We start from the raw sequence: 16,107 nt of genomic DNA, 5'->3' as shown, positions 1-16,107 counted from the left end.
CACACACACAAAAAAAAAAAAAAAAAAAAAAAAAAAAAAACCTCTTCACTATCAAAGCTTCATTTTCTACCCAAAAGTGATGTAATGAAGGAAATAATGTTGAGATTATCTGCACTTATTTTTTACGGAGTACAGAGGCAATCTGGAAAAAAAAAAAAAAAAAAAAAAAAAAAAGATGTAAAGATGGGTACATTTGAAATTCTGGTGTACAATACGTGGAGAACAAAAGGGATGGTCAAGTAAGATTACCAGTAAAAACTGAACACAGGAAGAAGGAAGGGACTTACTCAGGTTGTCTTACTGTCTATTAATAGTGACAAGTCCCAGGTAAACTTGACAAATGAATATATGGCACAAAGCAAAAGGTATCATTTCCATTTCTTCTAAAACACCAGAAGAAAGTAGCCATATTATCTTTTGCTTGGTGTAGACTGACATCAACTCTTCTTTACCTTAATTGCATTTTCTAATTTTCATTATTGCATTAATACATCTGATGTTTATGTTACAAATATTTCACACATTATTGCAGGGAAGGCTTCCATATGGGTAGAGATTTTTGGTATCAAATAAATTCATACCAGTTGAAGTAGTGCTACAGTCATTAAAAGCGTAATGTTCTATATCTGTATCATGCTTCCCAACTTTATTACTATGTCTGTGATTAGGCAATTTTAGTCAAGCTTTAAGAAGAGGCAATAAGAAGATAGTATTAGCTCTGAAGTCTCCCTCGGAAAGATATGGATTAGGGAATCCTCTCTCAAAAGGAGATGTGATTAAAGCTGAGGTTATAAGAATACACTAGAAACTTTTAAAAGCAATTGGGAAAGAACTGAATTTGAATTGTGTAATACAACTTTACTCTGGAGATCTTTCAATGCCAAATCTGCATCTTGAAATAATCCTGCAATAATTCTGTTTTAGCAGTTTCATCTATTTTAGATATTCTATTTGTAATCCCAAGGTAGACCAAAGGTGTTTGGTATAAAAAAGCTGCATAGAAGTCATTCAAGAAAGAGCATGCATTAAAGGCAAAATCTTTTATCCTGCAAAAAATCTGACACTGATCCAATTGACCCATTGCAGTATAAACAAATTGCTGCTATACCACATCAGCTTTTCCAAAAACAGACCATGTGATTTATTGGATTGTGTGTTTGTGATCTCACCCTCTTAGGTTTTCAAGGCTAATGATTCTTCATATGCCTATTGTTGGAAGCTTCTAATAGCCTCAGCTATGTATCTGACATTTGATATATACCAAACCAATTCAATTTAACTTTTAATGCAGTGCCCCGACTCTGCTTTTCAACAATATGTAATGTCAACTTGGATCCAAATCAATTTGGATGACAGTTCTTGAAATCCCTCTTCTGGCTGGATTGCAGAAAGAAGAGTCCAATGGCACGGAGAGGCATGTACAGAAAGGCACTGGTGTGGTGCAGTCCATGAGCTGCTCAGCTCAGGTGTTGTCAACCTCTTGTTGTAACAGAGACAGAAACTTCTGCCCAAAGCTTTTCTACCCAAACCTATCATTCTTAAAATTTCTTAAATGGTTCTTAACAGCATAAGGTAGAACTGCTGCAGAAGGAAGGGCTCCCCAGTCTCCCACATGCTCTACAGCTCATTCCCACCTCTGCACTGCTGCCACCCTTTTGTGGACACAGCTGTTCTCACAGCTACATGCTCAGCCAGACAGGAGATCAGGTCGGGCTGTGTATTAGCCTACAGCTCAGTCTGCTCTCGGCGTAGCCACACAAACATGCATGACTCTATAAAGCAGAGAATGAGCAGCTGGGGACTAGTGGAAGCTTATTCTGGCTTAAAGAGTTCCTCAAATTACAGACTTGGCTATGAGCCACACGTGGTGATGGCGACTCAGGCTGGCGAAGTCCTGACAAATACCCTCAGGAACATTAAAAGGACTTAACCTAGCCAGGTAAATAAATATCAGAATGGCAGGCTATACTCGACATTGCTAGATAATGTATGTGTGAGAGGAAATTTTGAATTATTTGTGATTCTTGTTCAGGAAGGACACCCGCTCACCAGCAGAGATGAGTCAAATGAAAGGCTTTCTTCAGTACACAACTATATTCAGAAGCAAAACCAGACACTCTAATGCCTGAGAATGGGACAGACAAAAGCACCAAAAAATACTATTGAATCATTATCTGGACAGAAGCTTAGCCCCCTCGTTGCAAAAGTGATTGTTCCATGGCAAACAGATTATGGTGTTGAGAGGAAGACAACAAGAATGATTAGGAGTAAATTAAAAATAAGCACGAATAGATTGAAATGATTGGGATTTTTCACTTTACAAAGCAGATGTTTAAAAGAGAGAATGATAATTGTATTTAAAGTATGGAGTGGTACAGGCAAAGGTAGATAAAAAGCTGTGTTGAGACAGCTTTGTTCCTTGGCTCAACACAAGACTAGTGAGACATTCAGTGAAATTGCAAGGTAGCAAATTAAACACTGATAAAAAGCACCACTTTTTAGCACAATATGTAATTAGAGGACGTGGTACTGAGGCAGGGGGGTTGAGATGTAGGGTGCATGGGGTAATTTGAGGTTGCTAACTTCTCAGTGAAAGAATAAGCTACTAAGCATGCAGGATAAGGTAAGAAAGCATGAACTCAGGCAGCTACTACAGTTCGACCGATTGCCACCAGCTGCTAACCTGCACTAGCTTGCTATCTGTCTGGACTTGTAACCATCCATCTCTTGTCATGCTGAGGGGTTCTTAATTAGAAAAACAGCAAGATTCCCACATTTTGAATAGTGTGAGAGGTGTCTATTCAAAGGAAGTCAAATGCATTCCCTTTAAGGGATTAAGTATATACAAACACACAACCGTGTAAAAGGGGATTTCCTAAAAAATAATGGTCTACAAAGGGACTTTCACTGCATGAAGAAGACATGCATTACCACAGGAAATGTCTGTTATGATTCAGAAGAGAGAAACCATCACATCTGAAGATATAGGCCAACTTGATGCATCTGGCCCTATGCATGGAGACAGGTGACCCCTCCTGTTTTCCTACCATCGGGCAAGCAGTGAAGACCAATATACAAAGTCATCAAAATAAATTAAAATAAATTAATATGGAAACAAGATCTAAGGTTGCATTTGTCAGAGTTAAAAAATATATATATATAATAAAAACATAAAACAGTTCTCTGGAGGGGGAAAAAAGCAACATTCCTGTACTGGGTGCCTTCACCCACTCCCTGCCAAAGGCCGTGCTGCCTCGGGCCTGCCATGCAGTGTGGGTGGTTGGTGCCTGAGGTGACACGGTGCCCTTGGCACGGTGTGGCTGGCGGGCTGTGGGGCCAGGATTTTTGTCCCTTTCCCCAGAACAGTGTTGGCCAGTTTCATGTGAGAGGACATTAGTGGCACGCAGTGGGCTGGCATCACTGAGCTCCTGGCGGGGTGGTGACTGTAGTCAGAGCCATGGATGTTCCTCAGCACTGTGGGCTTTGAGGCTCTGGCGCAATGTTACAAAATCCTGCAGATGGTATTAGGAAAATAATGATGTGGTGTGTGGTTTTCTAGTGTGAAATGTGTAGCGCTCAACAGCTCTGGATAAAATTGTCATGCTGTATTTACAGTACAGGATGAGAAGAGGCAGCCATATGATAGTTGGGGTACAACATAAAAACAAGGGATAGGCTTATTTCAGTTTCTTGGAGCTACTGGATCCTATGAAAGAAAGAAAAAGTGAGCAGTTGACATAATTTTAGTCATGAATTTACTTCCTTAAGAGAAAACGGGGACCCCAGAGAAGCACTAACAACTACATTGGTTTCTCCCACTTGAAGATCCTTCTCTGTCCTGTCAGCTCTGCCCACCACTTTCCTGAAGTTATTTTCTTCTTCAGTCAGCAGGTTCTGTCAGACCAGCCCTTGTTCTCCTCCTTCAGTCCCCTCCTTAAGTCCATCCAACAGAGATTCCTCCCCCTCCCACCCCCCACATTGTCTTGTACAAAACCAAATGATGGCAGCAGCTCCTTTGCTTCATTTTGGAGTTGTCTGTTGCTAAATCTTTATTCAGCTTAAACATACATATACTGATATCTCCTCTATCCCTTAACCCAGTTTTTCCTCCTTTCTAATCATCTTTTTTATTTCTATTATGTTATTCTTTTGCTTGGTGAAAGAGCAGAGTTATTCAGTTTAGTTATGGTCAGATTTTTGTTTCCCTGTGATACAATTCTGAATATTTATTTTCCAACTTCTCCTTTTCATCCCTTTCTTGTGAGGGATACAGCGGGTCTATGGTGATTTATGTGTATGGCATACAGTGTGGACCCCAACTTTTTTAATTGTCTAAGTATCTTTATTTTTGGGAGGTCTTCAGTAAGGCTGAGAACATTTGAGGATCTGGGCTTGGTTATTAGCATAGTCACAGCAGATTATATTACTTTAGTTTGGTTACAGTTTGTTGACATGATGCCAGAAAACAAGCAGAAGACAAGACAATCATTTAGCAAAGTCTTTGCAATTTGGTACAGTGCACAACAACTCTCCATAGAAGGTTAGGACCTATTCATTGAAGAGCTAACCAAATCACTTTTGACTAGCAAGGTCAAAAACTCTAGGAAATGAACCAGATAACAATCTAAATTGACAAGGACATTTTTGCTACAGAGATCTGGGGAGCTGTTTGCACAGAACAAGCATCTGCCTGGAAGGCTGCAGAAGATGGGAAGAATATGTTCTGGGGGCTTTATGATGGCAAAGCTTTGCCAAAATAGTTATCTGTGCAGTTTTTACACTGTTTGGGGAATGGCAAATCCTTTTAATTTAATCTTTGCCTTGAGTGCTGAATTTTACTGTAATCTCTGAACAATATTTTGGTAAAAAGATCACATGTTTACAGACTACTAAGGGGAAGAGTTATACCCAGACTGCAAGTATGTTAGTTACACAGTGTGAGAGGAGAATTGCAGACTTTGCTCTTCAAAGTTAATCAGACCTCACACTTGAGGAGACAGAGAGAGGAGAAGAGACAGCTCACTTGGTACTAATGGCACCTGTGCCAAGAACTGTTAAGTTGCCTCGAGTTCACAGAAATGTTGGCAGTAACACTGAACAGTGCCTCTATATTTACTGAGTGAAGAGACAAGAGAGAAAACAAGAGGGTAGTAAATCCAAGTGACCTATTTTTAAATGTAGAGGTCATCTCATTCATTTAGTAACAGCTTTTGTTAAGTAATATTAGGTATATAGAAGTGCTCAAAATTGACGTTTTTCTGGACACATTTGTCTCTGAGGAAAGTTGAAGACCTTTTTGGCTCCTAACCTCAATATATGTCCTGTCACTGTTTTGAAGGAGAGCTACAATAAGCTAGTGAAGTCAAGCAGAAAATACTGGGTATAAGTGAGAAAGATATAAAGAAATCCAGTGTTTCTCCACATAGCTAAAATAGACCAACACTGTTCTCTAGTTGGAAAAAAAAAAAAAAAAATGCTGCTTCTTATGTCAGCAGAAAGACAAGGTTTGGAATTGACCAGGAGAACCAAAGCAGAGACAAACGTTAAACTGCCTAGCTTTTTAATGTCAAAACCAACTTGCATTCAATAACAGAGTATGAGACTGACCTAATGAGGTAGGTGATAGCCATATTTCAGGTTTAGTGGTTCTCAAGTTAGTAACAGCACTGGAAGAATGCAGTTAAGACTGGAGACAACAAGGCTGTGTTTAGAAGCACTAATACTAGAGCATTGATTGGAAATAAAGATGCTGTTCTCAGGTAATGAGTATCTTAGCCAACAAATGTAATTCCCAAGGTTTTGAGACAAGAATGGGCACCAGAAGTTAGGTCCCAAAGCTTATTTAGGAGCATGTCTATATTAAGCAAGAAAAAAAAAAATGTAGGAACGAACTTCCCTTGGACAGAGAAAAATAGGAAGAGGGAGAAGAAGACAAGAAGTCTAGAAAACTGCAAGTAGGGCCAAGGAAGGAAAAGACCAGCACTGGCAGTTAATGGGGGAAGGAGGAAACATCTGCTAGGGCTGGGGCCAGCCAGTGTCTAGAGGATCTAGAAACCTCTTAGTCTGCTGCTTTAGTCCCAAGCAGGGCTGCAAGAATATGGAAAATAATCCATGCTATCAGCAATCCAACAGCTTGTTATACAAACCTTGGCTTACATCTAAGCCAAGGAATACAGCTGTGACTGGTGGCATAACACGCACAAGTTCCACGCATATGATTGAGACTCCAACCCTGACACCGCTTTTTGTGAAAAGAAAATGCTGGCTGTTGATTTTATTTGGAGGAAAGAGACAGTACAGTACTGTCACCCTGACCCTCTGAAAGAAATATTATGGAATGAAAGATTACTTTTATGTGGCATTTTCTTCAGCATAAAATTTGCAATAAATATTTAAACTATCAGTGAATGTATAGATATTTTGGTCTCACTGAAGGCTTTGTAAAAAATAAGCAATGCAATGATCAATATCTGTTTCTGAAGAGACATTAAAGCTGTCTTGATATGTTTGGCATCCTTGGTTTATTGAATTTGAGATTTAAACTAATCCATCAATATTTAGTAATCTGCCATTTACAGCTATTAAACCTTCACATGCATTCATCAGTGGAAACTAATGCTGACTAGTACTGCTAAAAATTGGGTATTGCAATGGAAGCACATGTAACAGATTCTCTTGACCTCAATGAATGTAAAATATTGCTGGAGTTTTAGTAATACCCACTGGGATGCAGAAAAGCATTTCTGCTGGTATGCTAAACTGTTCTGTGATCAATAAAAACTGTATGAGAACATGAGACTAAATAAATAAAACTGTCCATATAATTAATGTATTCTCTTCTCCGGGAGTATTGCATTGCCCTTCTATAGCTCTGAACTTCCCTGCTTTCACTGCACTGCTGTTGCCATTTCAGGTTTTTTTGTTCTGCCTTCTCCTTCGTAGGTGTTTTGTAGGGTGTCAGGGACAGAAGGGGGCGAGAAACAATATTACATCTTTGTCAAAATTCACTAACCAAACAGATAGATATAGACAGAACTACAAATTCACTAACCAAAACAGATAGATTAGCTCTTACCCATGACCTGCAGAGATAGCAATGGGATGGGAAGGAGACCTTGTGCTACCCACAGCCTGGCATTCTCTGCACCTGCTTATTCCAGCTGTCCAGCTCATTGAAATCCAAAGCACTTTTGAAGCAGAATCCTAAATGTGCCAAAACCCCATACTATGCAAAATGTTGTTTCCCAATCAAAATATTCATGTCCTTTCCCTTTCCCCTTACTTTTCCACTGACACTCCTTGGCCAGTCATGTTTTTTCACCTACGGGCAAAGGAGTGAGTGAACGTGCCCTCGCTACTCAGCACATCTGCTCCGGAAAATGATGCTCTTTCATGATATTTTACCTTTGGGCTTTTGAACAGCAGAATGCAGTGAAAATTTGCAGAGTATCAGACCAATGTCACCATCAAAACAGCTGATTTCCAATGTGAGTTTAACCGGGTGGAAATGCCCATGCTTTAATGGAGGCAACATGGCCAGTTATATCGTAGGTGCTCATGGATGTAGCAGCCCCACACTGGATCAGTGTGGCCCAAGCAGCAGCTGGCTGGGGAGAAATCCCAGCAGCAGGGTGTATGACCAGAAGCAGTGTATGCAGACTTGCTGCACTAAAGGCAGCGCTGGGTTTTCCAAACTTCACTGCTGAAAATCCTTAGGTTTTAGAAACATCCTAGAATAAATACAGTACTTATTCTTCATTCACAGCAGCTACTTTGAAAACTCTTTTACATACCTCTAAATGAATGTATATCCTGCATTAAACATGAAATTATCTACTAACATCTGAAACAAAGGCCACTGAAGAGCTGAAAATACTGTTAATTTACTGTTGAAAATAGTTTGTCAAATCCTAGTATGAGGTCTTCAAAGGTTAAACAGCTATATTTAAAATAATATGAAGAGATTCATGATTGCTGTGAGTATTCTGGAAGCCCTGGGCACAATGAAAGCTAAAATTTTGCCTTCTTAGTTTTACAGTGTGAAAAAAATATGAATTCAGTCTGTTGCTATCTGAGTGTTTATTTTTGTAGTTATTGTATCACATAAATAGATTCTCTGGGGAGGAAGAGCTGCTATTTTGAAAAGATTTATATCTCTGGCAAACTGAGAGCAAGGGTGGAGAAACAGGGAAGTTTCTGTTACAGGGATTTCAAACTGACTAACTGGGTAACAAAAAATATAACTTGAGAAGATGGAAAATATGGAAGTACTGCACATTGGACTGGACATTACACAGTTTCTTTATTCAATGTCCCATAAAACCAAACCAAGCCAAACTAACAAACAAAACCAACAAAACACACCACAAACACTGTTTGGGTTTTGCTTTTGAACCACTACATTCACAGAGCACGAATGGTGTGGCACTTTCCCTGCAGGAACATATGGCAGTCAGGGTACACCTACCTGTGCATACAGTGTGTACACAAGTATGTAAACAATCCCCACTTCTTTCTGAATAGGCCTGCTTTTTCTAGGTGTTTCTATTCTGATCAGTGTGCTATGTAGTGTGGTAGTTGTACAAGACCTAAAGTGCAAAAGGTCTTGAACTACACAGTGTCAGACCACATATATATTTATTGCAGTCTGTGTCCTCTGCTGGGTTATTGAATTTCTCCCTCACTAACCATAGGGAATGGGTAAAGGAAGCTTCATTCTTCTCTCTGTTTTAGGACCCAACCTTGGTTTACTGAAAGAGAGCAGAGTTTATCCTACATCGCCTGAAAACTCCAGTTCAACATCTAAGTCAGTTCCTGCACATACAAAACTTAGAAAAGTTCATGCTATCTAGTTGAAGGCATCTACATGAGGTGCCTCCATTGAAAGCTTAGTCATCCATGGACCCTGTGGGGAAAGTGGAGAGAGACAGCCCTCTAGAGGTGCCTTTTTTGCCCTATAGAGATATTAATTAATTTTTGCAGATGCCACAGAAGAAGGCATATGAATCTGTGTTCTCATTCAAGTATTTCAGTTAAGAACCAAAAATGTGAGAGCATGAAATTTTCCCAAAGCTCTCAAACAGAAATTCCCTCACCAGGATTTCTGTTCTCCAAGTCTTTGAACTATTGCTGCAAGATGTCTTTAGCCACTTTGCAGGCTACTTGTAACACCTATTGTAAACACATGCCTTTACCAGCATCCTCAGTCCTAGTCCCAGCTTCAGGACTTTCAAATACATGAGAAGGTCGTAGTGACTAGGTCAGGGTAATGTGTGAACAAAGATGTTTTTAGGGAACCAGCAAGCCTCTTTATAAGGTTTTCTGGGAGTGGGGAATAATGGAATGAAGAAGTATATTATTCTGGAACACTTTTATCTATTCCATATTGTCCATGGCCAGATATTAAGACTCTGAGTTTAAATTTATGTCTGAATTTCTACTGAAACCTACCTTAGAGATTGAAGCTTGGTTGCCTCCGTATATCATGGCCTGTGGACACTAAGTTTAGGGATATGAAAAGTTTCTGGTCTATTTATGAAAGACCATACTTACAGACATGTAAAAAATGCAGATAAGTTTTATTTAGTAATAATGATAAATTTTAGTTCTAAAGTTTTATTTAGTAATAATGATAAATTTTAGTTCTATTTCCTATCTTAATGATCAATAGTTACTCTTTGTTATTCCTTGTGTGAACAGTGGATCTCACAGAGCAAGACAGATCATAAAAGGCCAGGTGAAATTAATTTGACATTCATCTTGCAGTGAAGGAATGGAGCAAGATGTCAAGAACGTGACACTGAAAAGAAAGAGAAGAATGATAAAAATTGTAAACCTTACCTCAAATGCTCAGGAAGTTTTTCTTCTTTACCAACGTGACTTGAAAACCCAATTGACTTAGACTGAAAGTTAGGCTTCGAGATGCACATGGTGTCTTGAAAAATACAACCTCCATTCTTAAAGTTTTGATAAGTATTAAAAGCCATAAAGAAGTGTACAAGCACGAAACATTGCTTATGTTTCATAATTGCTTATTCTGGGAAGGAAATAGTGATTTGGTATATTGCCTTGGCCTGGCTACACATAAGTGCTTACTTTAACTTGTTATACAGTAGAAGAGTGCAGGGGACCAATGCAGTTCTCACTCAAACCCAGAAAAAAAACATTACACTGTCTCCAGTGAAAACTGGATAGAGGCCTTGATTCTGAGATAAGAGGATGGACTTTCTCACCAAAGGTGAAAAGGCAGTCTGAGTTGTAGACAACTTGACTTCATTTTTTTTTTTTTTTTTTCTTTTTCACTTTGTAGCTGCCCTTGTAGGCTTTTATCTATTCTAGGAATCCCATGAGACAAGAACATTCATGCTGATTTTCATGGAATGGACTGAGAAATTTCAGGAGACTCCGTGAGAAGCACTTTGTGCCTCTGGCTAAAAACTGAAATACAAATCTACAGGAGAATAGGGAATTAGGCTAAGAAAAAAGAAAAGAAAAAAAATAAAAAGAATGATACAACAGAAAAAAAAAATAACATGGCAAGAGCAACAAAAAACATAGCCTCTGAAGCCATGGGCTATTACATTTTATCCTCTGTAGAGTGAAGAAAGAATTCTACTTAGACATCTCCAGTTGAAAGACATGGAAGGAGTGGATTGGAAACAGATATTGATGGGTCTAAATAATCACTTTTCTAGAAAAGGAATAGAAAGTTCATCCTGTTCACGCTCACTCACAAAACGACTTACCTAAAGGCATCATTGGTTTAAGAAGAACCTCGTTAGGTGTTTATTAATTGAGAAAGAAATCTCATATATACAAAGCTTAAACCAAAAAAAAAAAAAAAAAAAAAAAAAAAAAAAAAAAAAAAGTGAGTGAAAGATAAATACCGTTTTTATCTATCCACTCATTTCTGAAGGCCTCTATCACAGCAACATCTGAGCATCTATGGATCCCATCCAGTCCTTCAAAACCTCCACAGAACATGCTGGAGTTTCTCTTATTTACTCTTAATGGATACTATTATTTCCCAGCACACATTGTTTCAGACTGAAGCTTAACCTCTTCTATGTTGTTACACACACATACACACAGCTGTACATGCACTATATTAGTATTTTGAGAGAACAGTGGAAAGAGAAGTGGTACTACAAAAATGAATGGTGTTACTTTTTCTTTGATCAGATCAAACAGCAGTGTGAATCTGGGTAGACAAAGAAGCTTGTTATTCTTTTTTGGGGTGAGATTAACTGCTAAGTAACACTAAGGCTTGCACAATGGTCTAGAAAACTGCTATCAAACTAAAAGGATAATAAAATGTTTTGGAGAGAAATCCAAACAATGGTGAATAATGAATATCTAGAGATCTATAATTCTGACAAAGGATTTTCTTTGGGGCTACGTGCTAGTATTACATGCACATACACATGCTGAAAATACTGCAGTACTTGGCATGATTTATGTACTTTATAAAATGCCTCATAGTAGTACAAAAATAGAATTACACCAGGTGCATGACAAACCGACATGCTACTTTTAAAAACTCAAGTAAGCCAACTGGAGTGGGAGCCAATGAGAGCAGATGATCAACATATTTATTTTGAAAGCAGCCAGAATGCCTCAACCTTCTTCAGTCACAACTATCTAAACTAAGTCACGGTAGCCCCAGATTCAGCTAATCCTGGCTGTGACTCTGGTAGCAGGTGAAAGTTAGAGTCAGCGTCTCATTTCTCAGGACCTCATCTTTCTTTGCCTTCTCTGTCTGTGGCCAGGCAAACATGGACCTTCCCAAAACCATGGCCCAAGTTCAAGTAACTTGATGTCCAAATTAATACTCAGAGAAATCCACAGATCCTGTACCAGTGGCACCAGGCTCCAGGAATACAAGAAAATAAGCCAGTGACACAAAGAAATGAGTCAATACAAAGCCCAATATTCGGGGATGTAACCTTTTTGGTGGAGCTGAAAGATTAATATGACTCCTCCTGTCAGTAGAGTTGGGCCTTTGTCAGAGCTAGGTTGCTGCTCTGAATTAAAACTTGGCATTCCTTCACAGCAATTTTCTCTAAGTAAAGGAATATATCTTTGAACACTGGGATTCAAATTTTAGATTTTATCGTAAATGCTCAAGAAATAGATGCTAAGATCTAGGAATTTGACCTTGTCAGAGGGAAGTAATTTTACTGAACAGTTCTTTTAAAAAATAGTTTGGGTGGCAAGGAAAATCATCATTATAATATCAAAGTATAGTCAATGGTAGAAAACTTGGGAACAGTGTAGGCATATAACTGGTGAAAAACAACAATTTCCTATAATCGAATTCTAGTACCAGAGTAACTAAGACTCAGCAAAATGGAAATTGTGCTGATGTAAAGTTATCATTATGTAAAGGTTTTAAGGGACAAAGTAAATGTCCTGTCTGGCACCAGCCATAAGGACAATGTACTGTTGGGTCAGTTTGATATCCTGTCTTTCAGAATTTATGGATGGTGAAGGCATTTGCTGAAAAACATTTGAGGTGACTTGAAGTGCCTTGTAGAGAATCAAATAACTGCATCAGACAGGAATAGAGGAGAAATTCAGATAGGAAGAGAGAATGCTACAAGAAACAAGTAGACATGGAAGTGACACAGGAAAAGCAGCAATCCATGTTTTACGTGAGCAGAGAAAAAAAATGGGACTGTGATAGTCAGATGAAGTATACAAATCAGACAGTTCTCATGCAAGTATGTAAGCCATGAGGCAGTGATTTTACCTTGAGAACAGGTGAGCAAGGAGAAAAAAAAAGGTAGGAAACTGGAAAGAAATATGAAGGAGAGGACTTGCACACAACAGGTAGGGACGTAGAGGTACAGAGAGACTAACAATGCGTGAAGCTAACCTTGCTCAGACATTCAGAAAGCAAGATGTCGATGTGCATTTCAGGTCATGTGTTGAGTTGGCTATGAGAAAGGTATCAAAATGTAGACCCGTTTAATGATGTAGATCTGTCCTGGAACTGTGATAGCATACTGCTGTCGATTTGCATTTTAATGAGTCATAATAAAATATAATATGCGGATGTAATCTGTGCACAAATGCTTGAGGAAATGAGAGACTGACTAACAACCATTGCATAATTTCAGCGAGGAGAAGTTATTGCCCAATTCAGATGTCAAAACCAGGCAAATAGAGATGCCTTGGTCCTACTAGGTTAATGTTCAATTTGCTCTATTACCATTTCAAACATCAAGGAACACAAGCAATAATATTTCTGATTTGGATATTTAACCTTTATTCCAGTAATTTCTCTTCTGGATGAAATGAAGTCTAGAACTAAAGAAATCTGAGTGAGGGTATGGATCTTCACCTAATTCTGTCATAAAGCAAGGATCTTCACATAATAAATCGGGAAATATTTTCCCTTAAATCAATATTTCCAGAACTAAAATATCTGTACCATAGATCTCCAATTTCTAATTTATTGAACACAGCCATGCTCGAATCTTGAATTCCTTTAGAATAGCAAATAGTAAAGCTAAGAAGATTTTTTTTTTTCAATAAGCAAATGCTAATTTATTGAGACCAAAGCGTTTCTCAGAGAAGCCTGCATTATGACTACAGCACAGGGACCCCTCAGTTGAAGTTATCTCAGGTCAACTACCAAGAAGAATAAGAACATACTAACTGGAACAAATAAAATAAAAAATTTTGAAATGATCCCATTTCTTTATCTTTTTCACCATGTTTTATTTCTATGGTTCATCAGAGTTGAAATGGATTTTGAAATCCGTTTTCCATACCATTGACAAAGGTTCTTTCTTAAATGTCTTTCCTGGCACAATGATATTTATTGTTCCCCAAAATAGCATGAAGAGAAGAGAATATAAAATATCAAATCGGGGAATGGATAGTTGGGTAAAGAGGGAATTTAAGACAAGCAGACATTAAGCACATTCCTCTTACTTCAGGAGTGAGCCCTTTTCAAGGACAAGGGAAAACAAAATGTACAATTTAGCTTCATGGCGGTAGGTGTAACATTTTAATAGCTGGCAGGCTGCCTGTATCTGATGCACTTGTTCAAGTAGGCAGATGCCGGATTGGATAAATGGAAGGGCATCTGAGGACACAGAGTCTAGCTCCTCACTGCATTTATTAGCACAATATCTCACCAACTGCAGAACGTGGGAAGAAAGTTCTCTGGATGTTAAGAGAGGCTTTATGCTGACAACCGAGGTGGAGGGTTTTGTGGTGATTAATGGAGACTAAAATCATAGAATAACTGAAGCTATCCTATGTCAAACTCACGTACAGTTCTTAACATTCACTGGGGTAAAAGCCTCTCTCCCCCCAGAATCATCTGACATTTAACTCACACAATTTACATTCTCACATGCCTAATCTTGTACTACCAAGTTCTTTATTAGCAGGGCATTTTAAAGATAGTTTTATATGCACAGCACTTTCATTTTTATACAGAAGTCAAACACATTTAATTTTTTTTTTTTAAACTAGGCACAGTGAATAGCATGGCTGATGAGAGACCTGCAAGTCTGTGTTGCCATGCTCCCTGTTACCCTGTAGCACCCAGCTGGTAAAGCTTGGCAATCAGCAAAATGACAACAAGATAGCTCACCATTTTCAAGTGGAAAGATGTTAGACTTTCCTTCTTGTTTAGTATGTTTTAGGGCTGACATTAACTTTCTTCTCACCCAAACCACTGGGGATATGTTTTTCCTTAAAAAAAAAAAAAAAACAAAAAAATAAAATTAAAGACTCTCTATTTGCCTGGAAATGATTCCTCATACAAATTTAGTTGTGGGCTTTTGAAAAGCTAACTTTTAACCAGGATGTATTCCTTTAGGTTTTGATGGTAGCACACCACATGTTTTAGGTAAGTATGCTGTTACTGTTAGTAAAAAGTACTGTAAGAGAAAAGCTCCAGCCATATAACCCGGTTCCTAAGGAACGATGCTCTGATTTGCAAAGCTGCAGAGCTTTCACTGGAATGAATTACACCCGTGGAGGGTGCAATGCCAGTCGCACCGGTACAAAACATGTCTTGGAAAGCGTATCCTCAAATATCTGTTGCTGCCACGAACAACGTCACAGGTGTCCATGAGTCAGCACTGCAGTTCGTGTTGTTTTAACGCAGAGACCAAACCAAGAACTTCTGCAAGAAAATACCGCAACATGCATCTGCAGCTGCAACGTGTGCAGGGATCCTCCCGCCGGGTCCCAAAATGAGTTAATAAGAAAAAAAAAAAAAGGTGTATTTGCCCATGCAGCCCTCCTTTTTTTTTTTTTTTTAAATTATTTTTCTTTCTTTTTTAGGGGGGTGTGGGGATGAGTAATGACTGCTCTCTGCTACTTGCCAGCAGAGGCTGGCAGCACTATGGCAACCAGGCTGCTAAAAGGGCGGAGGGGAGAAGTCTCTTAGCAACGGGAAGCTTCAGACAGGCGAACGCTGGTTGAAAGCACAGCATTAAAAAAAAAAATAAAAAAATAAAATCAACAAAACCACCAAAAACACACCCCAAAACCAAACCCACAGTTGCCATCATCAGACAAGATGACATGATCGAAAGACAGATTGCAAGAGTTGAAGATTTAGAAAAAAAATATCCAAAAAACCAAACTCAACAAGGCATGGCAAAGCCAATTCCAAAAAAAAAAAAAAATAGCCAGGAGGGGCTCAGTGGGTGAAGCTCCCAGGCAAAGTCTCCCCCGGGCTGGTGGCACCCGGAGCCCACCAGCATCGGGGCCGCTGCTCCTTAGGGAGGTGGAGGGAGCAGCACCTGCGTGGCCTTGATCCTGTGGTTATTATTTATAGCCCTTCTCCAGCACGATAAGGAATCTACAGGCAAGGAAAATAATAATAATAATAATAGGAAAGGTGCACCAATTTGGATTTTTAGTAATAATTTTCCAATGCTGTTTTTCCAGTGCTCCAGGCCCCCCTAGCACTTCATTAATAATGCAGTAAAATCCCAGCAACATTACATTAATCACGCTGGCGGGAACCCAGCCAGGCAGGCACCTCTTTTTCAGCCCTCCGTCCTCAGCCTTCTCTAAGCACTGTCTCAAACAGACGTCTTTCACTGCATGCTTGGAAAGTTGCCCAATTTGCGC

The sequence above is a fragment of the Aythya ferina genome, assembly GCF_964211825.1.
Source record: "Aythya ferina genome assembly, chromosome: 1".
NCBI classification, from domain to species: Eukaryota; Metazoa; Chordata; class Aves; order Anseriformes; family Anatidae; genus Aythya; species Aythya ferina.
The sequence above is the reverse complement of the archived record's forward strand: the minus strand, read 5'-3'. Positions refer to the sequence as shown.